The 12,804-nt window shown below is 40.4% G+C and overlaps 1 long non-coding RNA gene across 1 annotated transcript in view; it reads left to right on the top strand.

The window, feature by feature from the left end:
- The first annotated feature begins 12,429 nt into the window (after window positions 1–12,429).
- Window positions 12,430–12,804, top strand: part of LOC139779837 (uncharacterized) — a 46,928-nt gene continuing 46,553 nt past the window's right edge. Inside the window, exon 1 of the long non-coding RNA XR_011720026.1 lies at window positions 12,430–12,501. This is a non-coding gene — a long non-coding RNA (uncharacterized lncRNA). The remainder of the gene's footprint in view (window positions 12,502–12,804) is intronic.

Below are 12,804 nucleotides of genomic sequence, written 5' to 3' on the forward strand. Positions count from 1 at the left end.
CGCGTTGGCCAGCCTCCTCCCGCCTCCTGCCTCTCTCTGGTCAAACTTGAGATCAGAAAGAAGGAAATGTTGCAAGGGGTTCGGTGGCGGCTCGCTCTGCGCCGACCAAGCAGGGAATTCAAATAAGAATCCGATGGGAAACGTGGGCGTTTTAAGGGAATAAGACGAGCTCGTGAAACGAGTCCACCATGGAGAAGGATCCCGGAGATAGGAGCGGCGAAGAGAAATTGGTAGGGTGGTGCCGGATGATGAGAGCAAAAAGTCGTCTACTGGCGACGACGACGTCGGCGACGTCGGCCGCCGCCACCGTCGCTGCTGCTGGCTTGCCGGTGACTGCATTGCGCCGTCACGTCCCACGAGACTTTGGGGGTCCGTTCCAAGATGGTTCATTAGTTGTCGCAATGCAGGATCTCTCCTTGCTTTCGCTTTCTCTCTCTCTCTCTCTCTCTCTCTCTCTCTCTCTCTCTCTCTCTCTCTCTCTCTCTCTCTCTCTCTCTCTCTCTCTCGATATTTATCTATCTTTTTTTTCTATTCTCCGTCGTTTTTTCTCTCTCGATCCTCGACGCTCGGTTTCCCTTCCAGTCGGATCCTCCGGCGGGCCGCGCTACCTTCTCTTCCGGCCCGCGTTCCGACTCGAGACGGCCGTCGAGACCTCGAAACTCCGGGAATAGCAACGAAGAAGGATATTTTGCTCAGTCAAGCGTGTCCGAGGATTTCCACGAAATCCCTGTTTCGGATGCATCGAGTTCCTTTCTCCGGAGGGAGGGGGGAAGGGCAGGAGTTTCTCCGTATATCCTATCGGCGTCCTCCTCCTCGTCTTCTGTTCACCTCGTTGCGTTCTCCGACCTTTCTCCTTCCACCATTCCGCCGGATGGTATGTCCTTGTTCGACTGTGTAAGCTACGAAACACTATACGCACCTTCTTGTGTGGCTCCGAGGGATTACGAATTGCCGCAGCGTTGCAGTCGTTCCTCTCTCGCGAGCCCGATATCGAAACAATTCCGTGTGCCAAGTCGCGCGGAAGTACGCTCAAAGACTCTATGATCGGGGCGAGATTCGATTCACCGTCCCTTCTCACCTACGACGAGCGTTCCCGGCGGCATTGCGGCAAACAATATCTCGCGACGTTTCGCGAACCTGGAAGCCTCTTCGGACCATTCGTTCGCGTTCGATACGATCCGATTCCTTCGGGCTGTGCTTCAAGTTGAGGATTCTTTAAAGGAGTTTCGCTTTTCCAGACGCTGTTTGATTCCTTGACGTTTCATGTGTCGTGTCTTTGAAAGTTTCGGGCTGTACCTGATAAGTGTTGTTGATCGAAGAAATATGTCATTCATTTACAATTTTATCAAGTGAACAACGGTTTTGACAAATTCGATTTCTCTTATAAGATTTTTACCACGACATTTCCCATAGTAGATCCCGCGCGTCTTACCAACAATTTGTACGACGTTGCCTTGTGTATTGGTTCATATTATTATGTTAGATGTGAATAATAGTTAGTTGTTGTGCTTGACTCGATTTTTATCAACGCGTTGTAAGACGCGTATATAAGCGTGAAATAAGTATCGAGAAATACAAGGATTCAACGTTAAACGTGTAGGAAGAACCACACTCGATATATAACTATACGTGGCGAGCAAACATTTTGACGTGTACAAATTTGTGTATTTTCTTTTTGTCGAACGATGTTCGTTCCACGAATATCATTCTGTTATAAAACAAGATTGATTGTGTGTCTAGTAATCTAAAAGACATAATCTGTATTTAGATTTTTGATATATTTGAGATACATATCTTAAAATTAAAAAATGCAGAAAATAACCGAGTTATTGGAGATGAGATTACGCCTGATATCCAAATTTAATCTTCTAATATCAATTTGTCGCAATAAATAAAGTTTTATTTCAGCAAAATATCCCGAAAATATACCGAATCAAATGTGTTAAAATGACACGCAGTATGTATTTTCTATAAAATGCGTAGTAGTATAAAGATTTATTGGAACAATTAACCTCAGGTTTCCCTCTATATGCTGCTCGCTCTGATAAAAACTCATCTGCTCGCATGCAGTCCCTCGCGCTTCGATGCACTCCCATCCACTTGAATTTTCGACGAAAAGAACATCGGCTGTGGAAGTTATATTCGCATTTGATTAATATTTTCCTAAGTAAATGCGGGCAGCGATTGGTTTTCGCTCTGAGAGAGAGATCGCGTATTTCTCCGTGCTGTATTTCAATCTCCCTCCCGTTCCGTGATATACATATAGACGGCGCCCGCACGCGCGGCTAATAATAATATTAAGTTCGAGTGTGCTCTTGGAAACGCGCGCGAGCGGTGAAAATCTGTGCAAACACGTAACTGGCTGCCGTGTTACGCCGGATAAATCAAACAGATGATGGAAACGTGATAAGTCCGCTTCTCTTTCACACGACGGGTTTTTCCCGGCGCGACTCGATCTTGGATTCAAATCGACCTTCAAGTTAATCAAAATCCAAACGCCGTTCCAGGACGAGACTCGGAAAGATTTCCTAACTTCATCTCTCCTTGCTCCCCATTATCCCCAACTGAGGGAGGCGCGCGAAGGAAAGATCATACCCCGTTCACTTCCGTTTCTCTGCGATTCTAAGCTTTTCTTCGCATTTAAATCTCGAATGAAGTCGTAATTTTTATCTCGCATCGCTGTATTATCGATTGCAAAAAATGCAAGGTTTCAACTATATTGGTCTATCTCTATATATATTCGAAAATTATATCATTACAAAAGATAGTTAAAGTTAAATGAAGTAACATGTTCTCTATCTCTCTCTCTCTCTCGTTTCGACCGTTCTAGCAATCAATTATTTATTAACCTCGTCTGTATTTTATATTCTCTCTCACGTCTACACATTTGCTTTCCTCGCTTCACTTTTGCCTCGTTTTCTTCTTGCCTGACGTGCTTCGTTGAACAGACACGTGCATTCTAGTCTCGTCCTGCATCGAAGTACCTCGCAAAGGGGACCTACTTAAAACTGATTTCCGTGAATCCCGTACTCTTTTCGGTGCACTCTTTTTCGTATTTTCTGTCGATCCTCGTACTCCGATGTCCCTTTCCCTTGTTACGTAATAAATCTTACATTTACTTTGTAATAAATCTTACATTTTGCTCCAGCTGTTTTCATATCAATCGTGAATTTTTGGTTCTCTTCTTTTTTTTTGCCTTACATAAACGTTGCGTCTTCATCTTACTCCGTGGAGTTACTTCCAGCTTTTTGCCGCCCTTCGCATTCTCGTCTCCTTATTTCTTATCTCCCGGCCTGCTTCTCTTTTTCCACGAGTCGCAGTCGAGTTAAACCGAGCGCAACAACCGGTCCTGCAGACGAAAAAGAGATTTCGTCGTTGTCTTTCTCTCGTTCTTTTCCTTTCCTCTTCTACCGTATGTCCACCCTTCTCTCTCATCTCTGTAGCGTGATTGTGCGTGGTTCTGCGAAGGAACAACGCCGCCGCCGAGCCGGGCCAGAGCTCCTTTCTTAATCTTTCCTGGGACAATCGTCTCGGCGTGATAATTTAATCCGGGAGTTACGGAATTAAAAGTTTCCCGCTGAGCGACGCATGACCGAGGATACTGTCGTCCTGCTCCCCCTTCTTCTCTCTCACAGCTCTCCTCCTTATTCTCCAAACTAGTGTCCGACGTTCTCCGCCTTCTCGTTTTTTCTCCTCCTCTCTCTCTCTCTCTCTCTCTCTCTCTCTCTCTCTCTCTCTCTCTCTCTCTCTCTCTCTCTCTCTCTCTCTCTCTCTCTCTCTCTCTCTCTCTCTCTCTCTCTCTCTCCTCCCCTCCCCTCTCCCCCTCTCTTTCCTATCCTTTTTTTTGTCCACGCGTTCTCCTTTCCCATTACTGTCTTGACTGTTCTTTTTCGCGAACGCAACACGGACGAAAAGTATCTCGCGACGCGCGACCAGACTTCAGACTTAATTAATAAATTTGTCTCGCTTTGCCTAAATATTAGAATTGCTAATTTTCGTAAACAGTACGTACGCTCCGCTGCAGGCAGCTACTTATCTCTCTCTCTCTCTCTCTCTCTCTCTCTCTCGGCTTCTTTGAAGGCTTCTCTTCCTTTGAACTCTGTCTTCCCTTATTTGAGTCTTCTTTCATGTTATGTTTTCTTTTGTAAGTTTTGACTGTTGTCCTCTCGATACGCTGTGAAGAGCAGCATGTTTGAAAAGCAACTTCATATGAGAAACGACGCTCTAATAACTAATTGTTGGAAATTTCTTTTCTTGGGAATTTTCCGTTTTACTTCTGCCGAATAACATTAGCTGTAAATATTTTTCGATATATTTTTAAATTAATAACGGGGATTGTGTACATTTATGAAATAATGAACAACTGAATTAGTCGGTAATGCGCGCGTGTTGTGTAAATTAAAAATTGAATTAACATATATACGCTATATTAAATTTTTATGATAAATCCTGCGGTGGATTTGAAAAGAGGAAACTTTGTTGTAAAGATGTTTTGTGGTGAAAAGTTATTACGTTGTGTAATTTTTAGTTTTCAATATTGAATATTATAATAATTATATTTTTAATGAGATTTGTTAAAGTATAGGCTCGAAATTAAATGTAAAAAATTATTTTATTTATCTGCAATCTAAAAATTTGATTTCACAGAGGCTATTTAATGCTTAATAATAAATATCTCATAACTAACTCCTAAAAATTTTATTAACAGAAAATTAATTTTCTAAATTTTTTTCGTTAGAAAATTATTACTAGAAGTTAGTATATTAGGCTGTATTAATGCGTAGACGCTAATATTCTTTAATTTGTCATAGTTTTGATAAAAGATGAAGGAATAAAAGGTATAAGATTAATGTTAAATGTTCTGCAAACTTATTTATCAATTATTAACTTCAAACTGTGTTAAGAATGCGTTAAGATTGCGTTAATGTATTGTGATTTACACTGTCATTAGATCGTACGTATATACATACAGTTTGACGAAGTTATTAACCGTAATTCAGGAAATCGTCAGATAATGTTCTCTAATCAAGAGTATTCCGCATTAGCTCTGGTGGATTTCTCGTCCGACGTCTCGTCTCGCGTCCTTGTCCGCGTTTAAACGAAGGCCGGCGCGGCGCGGCGCGGCGGCGCGATTAATCAAGCGACTAGAATTTCTAGTACCGACGATCTCGGCGTAATTTCTTCCTCGGTGGTTGGTACGCGGCATAAACATTTTCCAACCTCTCGGCTTCTCGAAAAGAAGGGAGCACTAATTACGTACCCGCCGACATCCGCCTCCGTCGACGACTCTCCCGGATTATTAATATTTACGACAATTCGCGGTGTTTCCCCCCGGCCGGCACCTAACTGCGCGATATACCAGAAACTCGACGACTCTCATTTTTCCGACTATTTACTGCTGGCAGTTGGCTCGTTTTCTAGCCAGGTCGCGCGCAGGTCGCGCGCGCGCAAGAGAGAGAGAAAGAGAGAGCAGTTATTAAAATAAAAAAGTATGATAAATAAGAACGTGAGCGAGGCGAGGGAGGAGATTATTAAAATAACAAATGCGTTGCACGAAAACGGACGAGCTCGCCGCGTTTTTATCCGTTTGCTGGCATTTGTGCTGTTTTTGCGCTTTACCTGAAAATATTTTTCGCGACACGCGCACGAGAAGCTCTGTCTACCGGAAAAAAACAACGCGCTATATTCTCAATTATGGACGTACAATAAATGATAATCTTGTTTTCATGGCGCGAGACGAAGTCTCTTCCTCTCTTTCAGCTGAATTTTTATCTGGATCGACTGAAAGATAAATCCCGGGAGAGAAATTATAATTCTAATATCCGACGGTATTAAATATTCAATGCAGATGGCCGTGCAAGATCAGTTTCCGGCGACGCGCTATGTTAATTAATGAGCTGGATCGACTCTCTAATCAGATGTATCTTCTGATTAGCGACAGGACGCGACGCTCTTACTGGCATCGCCGTTCGTGTAAACACGAATCTAATTTGAGCGCGTCGGGATCGGTAGCTCTAATGTACGACGCTCTAATTATCGTCAAAGGAGACCGGGATGACACATTTAATTTACAGACCTCAAACGAATCGCCAATCATCGCGCGCGCGGTAATAATTTCATTGTAATAATTCGCGAAAGTGCGCACGTTTGATGTTGGTAAATTATATCGATCCGAAGGTTATATTATATGATCATTCGCGAATGTCTCAACTTTTTTTTTCATTTTTGCTGTTATTCGGAGAATCGATCGTCATGACGGATTTAAGCGTGCTCGACGTTTAACTTTGCATCGCGGGACACGTCCCAAAAAAATAATCCTGTTGTCGCGTTGTAGGGAGAGAGAGAAATATGCCGACAAGTAAACGTTCATTTGGATTAATATCGTTACACGTAACTGTTTGTCCTGTCAGGCGTAAACTCACTTCACCGTGTTTACCAGCGCGAAATAAAATACGATTTGCCCGGCGGCAATTTATTTCTCTCACGGTCCGGGTACAAAATGGTGGCCTCTGCGCGTGGAGATTCGTCGGACTTTCCGGAATGTGTCTTCTAAGGAAAATGACTTTTTACTTACGTGCTCCTGGCGAGCGGTAAGGCGGGAAAAAAAAGCTGGGACTTACGTTGATTGCCTTGTTCCGCCATCTCCCCCCCCCTTACATTCTTATATTTATATAATTGTACCCTCTCGGCATTTGCGTAATCGTGTTCGAGGCAAAATAAAAGCGTAATTTGTGAGCGTAATTAATGACTGGCTGTTCGTAACGCCATTAACGCTACAATTTTGAAGTTAATCATGTTAAATATCTCCTACGTTTGGTGTATCCTGTACATACATTAGCGTTATTTTACAGCAAAATTGTTTTAAACTAATTATAGGATAAATGTTTTAATGATTACCATATGTTGCTTGATCATGTAAAATAATAATGTTTCGAGTAGCATTATATATTATAATAATTGAAATGCAAAGTTCACTTTTCATTCTATATTCGTAAGAGTTATTGATTGTGCATTTGCTGAATAAATACGTCTGTAAAATTAACTCTTTGCGTCAGTAATTCTAGAAATTTTATAAGAATAATATTGTTCAGGAAACAGTACAATTTGCACTATTACCTACCGACGTACACCTATTCTACTATTTAAATATACTATATTATGTGTTTTTTGTTCAGTAACAATAATATTACATCACATTTATAGTACATTTTCTGCGATTTTACGCGATTTTTGTTGCAATATATAAATGATTAAATTAGTTAATTAATTTTACTCCTTCATTCCTTAAGGGGTTCCTATAGTGGCAGGGCATAATTAAATTACGAATTAGTAGAATTTAGCCAAAATATCGAATGAATCTTATTCCATTTAGGATATTTTTAATCAGTAAGCTCATATGTAGTTCCCGAAACAGCCCGATTTTGCATTTTTGCTCTTAAACATTTATAATAAATAAAATACGAGTTAAAGTGTGCACTTAGTGCATAAAGTGCACTGCCGCTATAGGATCCCCTTAAAAAAAAAATATATATATATATATATATACAATACATGTCTTTAAAAAAGGGATGAGAGAGAAGGAGGAAAATAAATGACCAATTTAATCACTTACATATTTTAACAAAAAATGACGAAAAACTTCTAAAATATATTGTTACAAAGATAAGAGATTTACAAATCAACCATTTCGACTGCTTTGATAATTCTAGTGTTCCATGAATCCAGCTCAATAATATAAAACGAAGACCCATGTCGTTACCTTGAAACAACGTAGAGTATGTTGTTTTGTTTTGTGGGAAACAGTTAGGCCCAGTTTCACAAGTGTCGGTTAACTTTTAATCTTAGATTAACTCACTCTTCGTCTCTTTCTAAGGGGAACGTTAGAAGGAGACGAAGAGTGAGTTAATCTAAGATTAAAAGTTAACCGACACTTGTGAAACTGGGCCTTAGTGGGTACAAATCTATTTGGAATACGTTCAAATGTTGATGGAGGATGCCAACCGAAAGTACTCGTTGCAGTTAGATCGCGCCGGCACGGAAAATCCGACGTGGAGATAATACGCACGTAACTATCAGTCCACGTGCGTCGTGTCCAGAAATATATAATCTACCTAACTGCGGAGGTGTAGGGAGATGGGGAACGGACGTCAGGAGGGAACGAGATGTGCCTGATCGTTGTTACATGCTTGTCGGAATATCGCGGTGAGCGGCGCGTGCACGTAACCGGCCGATCGGCGCGTTGCACTCGCGTGCGAACCATAAAGGGAGCGCAGAATTTCACGTGACTCACCGAAGCTACCTGCCCTGCCCGGCCCCGACGCATGACTCATGCTCGCAATTTGCCAATTAACGAACTTGCCGTAATCAGATAGTGTCGCCTGACTCTGATCGTGCGCTTATGTTAACTGTGCCGTCGCCGTGAGGTCCGCCGAACGCGATGTTGCTAAGTGCAGCTTTGCTTCAGTCACCCCACTCTCTTTTACCGGCCTTCCCTCCCTTTCTCGTTTCTTTCCTGTCGCCTCTTTCTTGGAAGCAATATCAATAAGCTCTCTGCACATTGACTCGTGCGAGACATGCAAACGATCTAGCTATTCGTCCGATAGAAATTACCTATATATTTGTTTTATTTTGATTATAAGAAATCAATCCAATCTAGTGCTTTCAAAAAAATAACTTTAATAAGTACTTTTTTCGATTTCGTTCCTTTATCTTTGTGCATTCTCTTTTGGCATTCCTTCGTTTCTTTAATCTTCTTCGGTTAATAAATACGCCGCCTCGGCCACGAACCTGGGATAGGTATAAGCAACCGCGTAACCACACCGTTGCATTTTATCCCGATGGTACCTCTTCCTCTCTCTAATTAATAAACCCGCCGTGCTGACGCGTAGTTTCTTGCAAACCTTGGGTCACTAGCCTCAGCACAAACGTATTTTTTATAATTAACAAACCCACAGAGTTTACTGCAACCTCACTCGCGACGTTAGCGTTTATCTTTCCCTTCGTAATTGCTGGTATTCTCTCATGTTTTTATATTTATACGCATCTCTTGCGTTTCACGACAAATCGTCTCGGACTGGAATACGTTTTTAAAATAAAGAGTGGAAGACGGGTCAGAGAGTGAGAAGATGAATGAGCGAGTTTCTTTATTTATTGTTCTTGCACGCTTATCCTCCTGCCGTGGGTAATCGACTCATGAATCTTAATCGCGTACAAGTCTCATGAGCATCGCTGGGCTACTGAACACCGTTTTTAATTGGTCATTAAGTATGAGGCAGTTGTCCAGTGGGTTGATTAAATTGACCTCACTTAAGTTGACAAAAATGCCAAAATTTGTTATAAAGGTGTTTGTTGTACGAGAGCACATTGTGAAACGTGGAATCTCTCTGTACTGTCGTATATCTTTTATTAAATCACGTTATGCTCTTATCAGACAGAAATGTCGTAACATATTGCAAGAAGATGAATAATTGTCACGCGTGCATTATGATCGTACAGAGAAACAGAATGTACGTGCAGTCTACTCCGCAATGCTTTCATTTATACTTCCATAAACTTTCCGCGCATATGAGATGAAAGCTTTTCAAATTAACAGCAGCTAAATTCTAGAAATGTAGCGCGCTGAATTTACTACGCGCTTGTTTATTGCATTTGCTGCGACATAATCTTATATTACGTCACCAAATATCGCCGTATTGTTTGCGCGATGTCTTCTCCAACTTGATATCCGCTTATACTTTATCCGAACATTTTCTCGTGTAATTCGTCGCTTTCACCAATAACGAGATCTTTTTGACTCGCGACGTCTAGACGATCTGATCCACATGAAAATCTCTGATCCTACCGGCAAACATTCGGTTGTGTTTGACAGTCGGCGTAATGTACCGTCGAATTCTCGCTATCACTAAATCTCTCGCATGCCATGAATCAACAACGTCGGCGGCAACGATCAACGAGCCGACAAGTGTAACGTTTTGGAGGATTATCGTTCATCATCTAGTTTCTGCGTTTGTACCATCTGCGTTAATAGCGTCTCATAACTTGGTTAATATTGCGGATCTTCTATCGTTTGTTGTAAGAAGTAAGAACGATTTCCAGATGTCTCAAAAACTTCTTCTCCTTGAATTAGGCTTGAGCCTGTTTTTCCAACTTTACGGCTCCTCTTCGGAGGCTTATTGTTGGTCCTGTGAGCATTTACCGGGGGTAGGCTGCTAACCTCGTCCACGAACCTTCCTCCTTGGCCGGGCTTGGGGCCGGCAGTGTTGACTTCTGAGCTACTCACTCATTTGTCACACGGACGGAGAAAGCATATACCTATGGGACAACGGTCAGAATCGAACTCGGGATCCGCTAATTACGAGTCGACCGATTTTGTATGGAGCCTACGTCATTTGTAGTTAAACGGCGCGTCTGATGCGACATTTTCCATTTAAACTTACGCAAGAGATTCCGATTATCATGGTTTAATTTAGTAAAAAAAATTTGCTTCAGTATCTAACGTTTAACCGATCTTTCGTTTGGCTGATTTGTTAAAAATCCTGAATTATAAAATAAAACAGTGATAGAACGCGCCTATGTTGCAGTTTATTATTTGGTTACGCTTATAAAGCTCGTTTAATATGAAAGAAAGAACTTATTTCGATATTTGATAATAAAATTATTTGATAGAGATATAATGGAAATCAGAAAATGTTAATTAGGTTGTATTTATTTTGTTCACAAGGTGGAAGACAGCGAGGATATGAAATTTTATATAAGAACTGATTCATTAGCGAAAAATTGCGTAGTGAGTCGTCATACATTGATTTTTTTCGCGCGGAACTTACAAGTTACTGATTGTATTTTCTCTTTCGTGTTCCGAGTGTAATTACAGCCGCGCTTAAATACGCCGTGAAGCACGACGAAGCAGTAATTATTCTGTTTTTGCCAGGTTTTACAATCTTTGTCATCGATTAAGGGAACGTATAAAAAAGTAATTAAAACCGGCGAGAGTAACGTTGCATTATTATTACAATACGGGGTTTCATAATCCCACGATAAATGCCTATTCCACATAATCTGCCGGCTGTATTTCCGCAGCAATTTGAATACAAAGAACCGAGATAACCCGGCTCCGGTTCCCATTGTCGAGGATATACATAACCGCCGGCCTGCGGTCATGATACATGCACGTGTATCTATGATGGTCTCGAATTAGTTACCGGCTGGAAAAATTTGAATAGGGCGACCAAATTTTGCGGCCGCGTTACGCTACTGTTTATCGGATCTTCAAAAGAGACTTATCATAGCATAACTCTTGTATATGCATATATAGGTAATTAACGTACCTTAATTTTTTAGATAAATCTCAAAAATTAAGATTTTTAATCTCATTTCTCTTGGTCTCTTTTTGACCATTGTTGAGAATTTATTACAAACCGGTTTATTATTCAGTACATCATAATTATTTATATTCTAAACTCTTAAACGTATAATTGAAATGGATTACGTATGGCCGTATAAATATGTAACCAATTAAAAAAATGTAAATAATATGAGTGAATTAAATTTAAGAGTGCAAATATTGTAGATAAAATGGACGTTGTTGTTAGACATTCTCTTCAGAAATAAAAGTGAGAAGGGTAATACGATAGAGATATCATCGAAACGTTATCTTTTATTCTATTGTGAACGAATGTAAGTCGGCGGGAATGGAAGTAGCAGTCTTAACAACAGTTCTCTGATGAATAATTGGTTAAATACACAGTAAATTAGAGACTGCGAATAATAGCGTGAAATGGTGATTAGTTCCCTTCCGCTATAGCTATATCTGTACCGAGAGCGCCAGCGATGAACAAACGTATCGCGCCGATGTTAATTATGTAATGCGTATGACAGGTATCATTAGGGTAATGTGTATACTGTAATAACAGACGGTGGTCTTTAAAAGCCACCTTCGCTAAAAATTAGCGACTAGGAGCGCCGTGGCAATGTATTTCCTCGCGTTCGTAACAGCGAGAGAAGAAAAAGAGGGTGTAACGTGAAAATGGACTGGGTGTATTCCGTCAATTTGCATTCTGCAGAAATCCGCAAATAAATGCTATCTTAACTCTTAACTGCATGGCTTAGCATATATACAATCTTCTGAATGTTCATACAACGTTTAATTAAATCTTCTGAAACGCGGCTATTTCTATGAACATGATTATATTTTAATAGATATTTAAATGTGCTTTAGATTTTACAGCTTTTACAGTATTTTTATAACTTTTTATTATTTTGTTTATGTTATAAAATTCAACATAATCTTAAAAAGATTTGTATTCAATAGACAGCGAAAGAAATGTTTGTGCATATAGAAATTCTTTGTGAAGTCACCCACACTTTACCTATAAATATGTCATTTGACAACACATATATTTATGTCAATATTTTTTTCTGTTACAGGTAAGCAAGTGTGTTTATACATTTTCCTAAGGAGCTAATTCCCTCAAAAACGGAAGATTGATAGTGACTGAGCAAGAAGTAAGTTAATCACCCTCGAATTTTTCGCGTGACATATAACTCGCTTAATCATGCCCTTCCGCAAGAATTAAATTCTTTATTCTTTCGATAACGGCGTTATATCGTGGCGGTGGAAAGCGAATTAGTAATTGTTAGAAAAAGCCGACAGAATATAAGTGGTCCAAGTTTACAGCGGTCATTAGTACTTATACACTTATTTGAACGAGATAGAATTTGTTTTTCACTTAAAAATTGCTACATGCAATTCTCTACATTGCTGTTAGCAACTTGCATACGTTTGCTACAAAAGTTACATAACTAGAG

This window comes from Temnothorax nylanderi, unplaced genomic scaffold (assembly GCF_030848795.1).
Source record: "Temnothorax nylanderi isolate EJ_2023f unplaced genomic scaffold, tnyl_v1.0 TNYL_tig0244_pilon, whole genome shotgun sequence".
In the NCBI taxonomy this organism is placed as follows: Eukaryota; Metazoa; Arthropoda; class Insecta; order Hymenoptera; family Formicidae; genus Temnothorax; species Temnothorax nylanderi.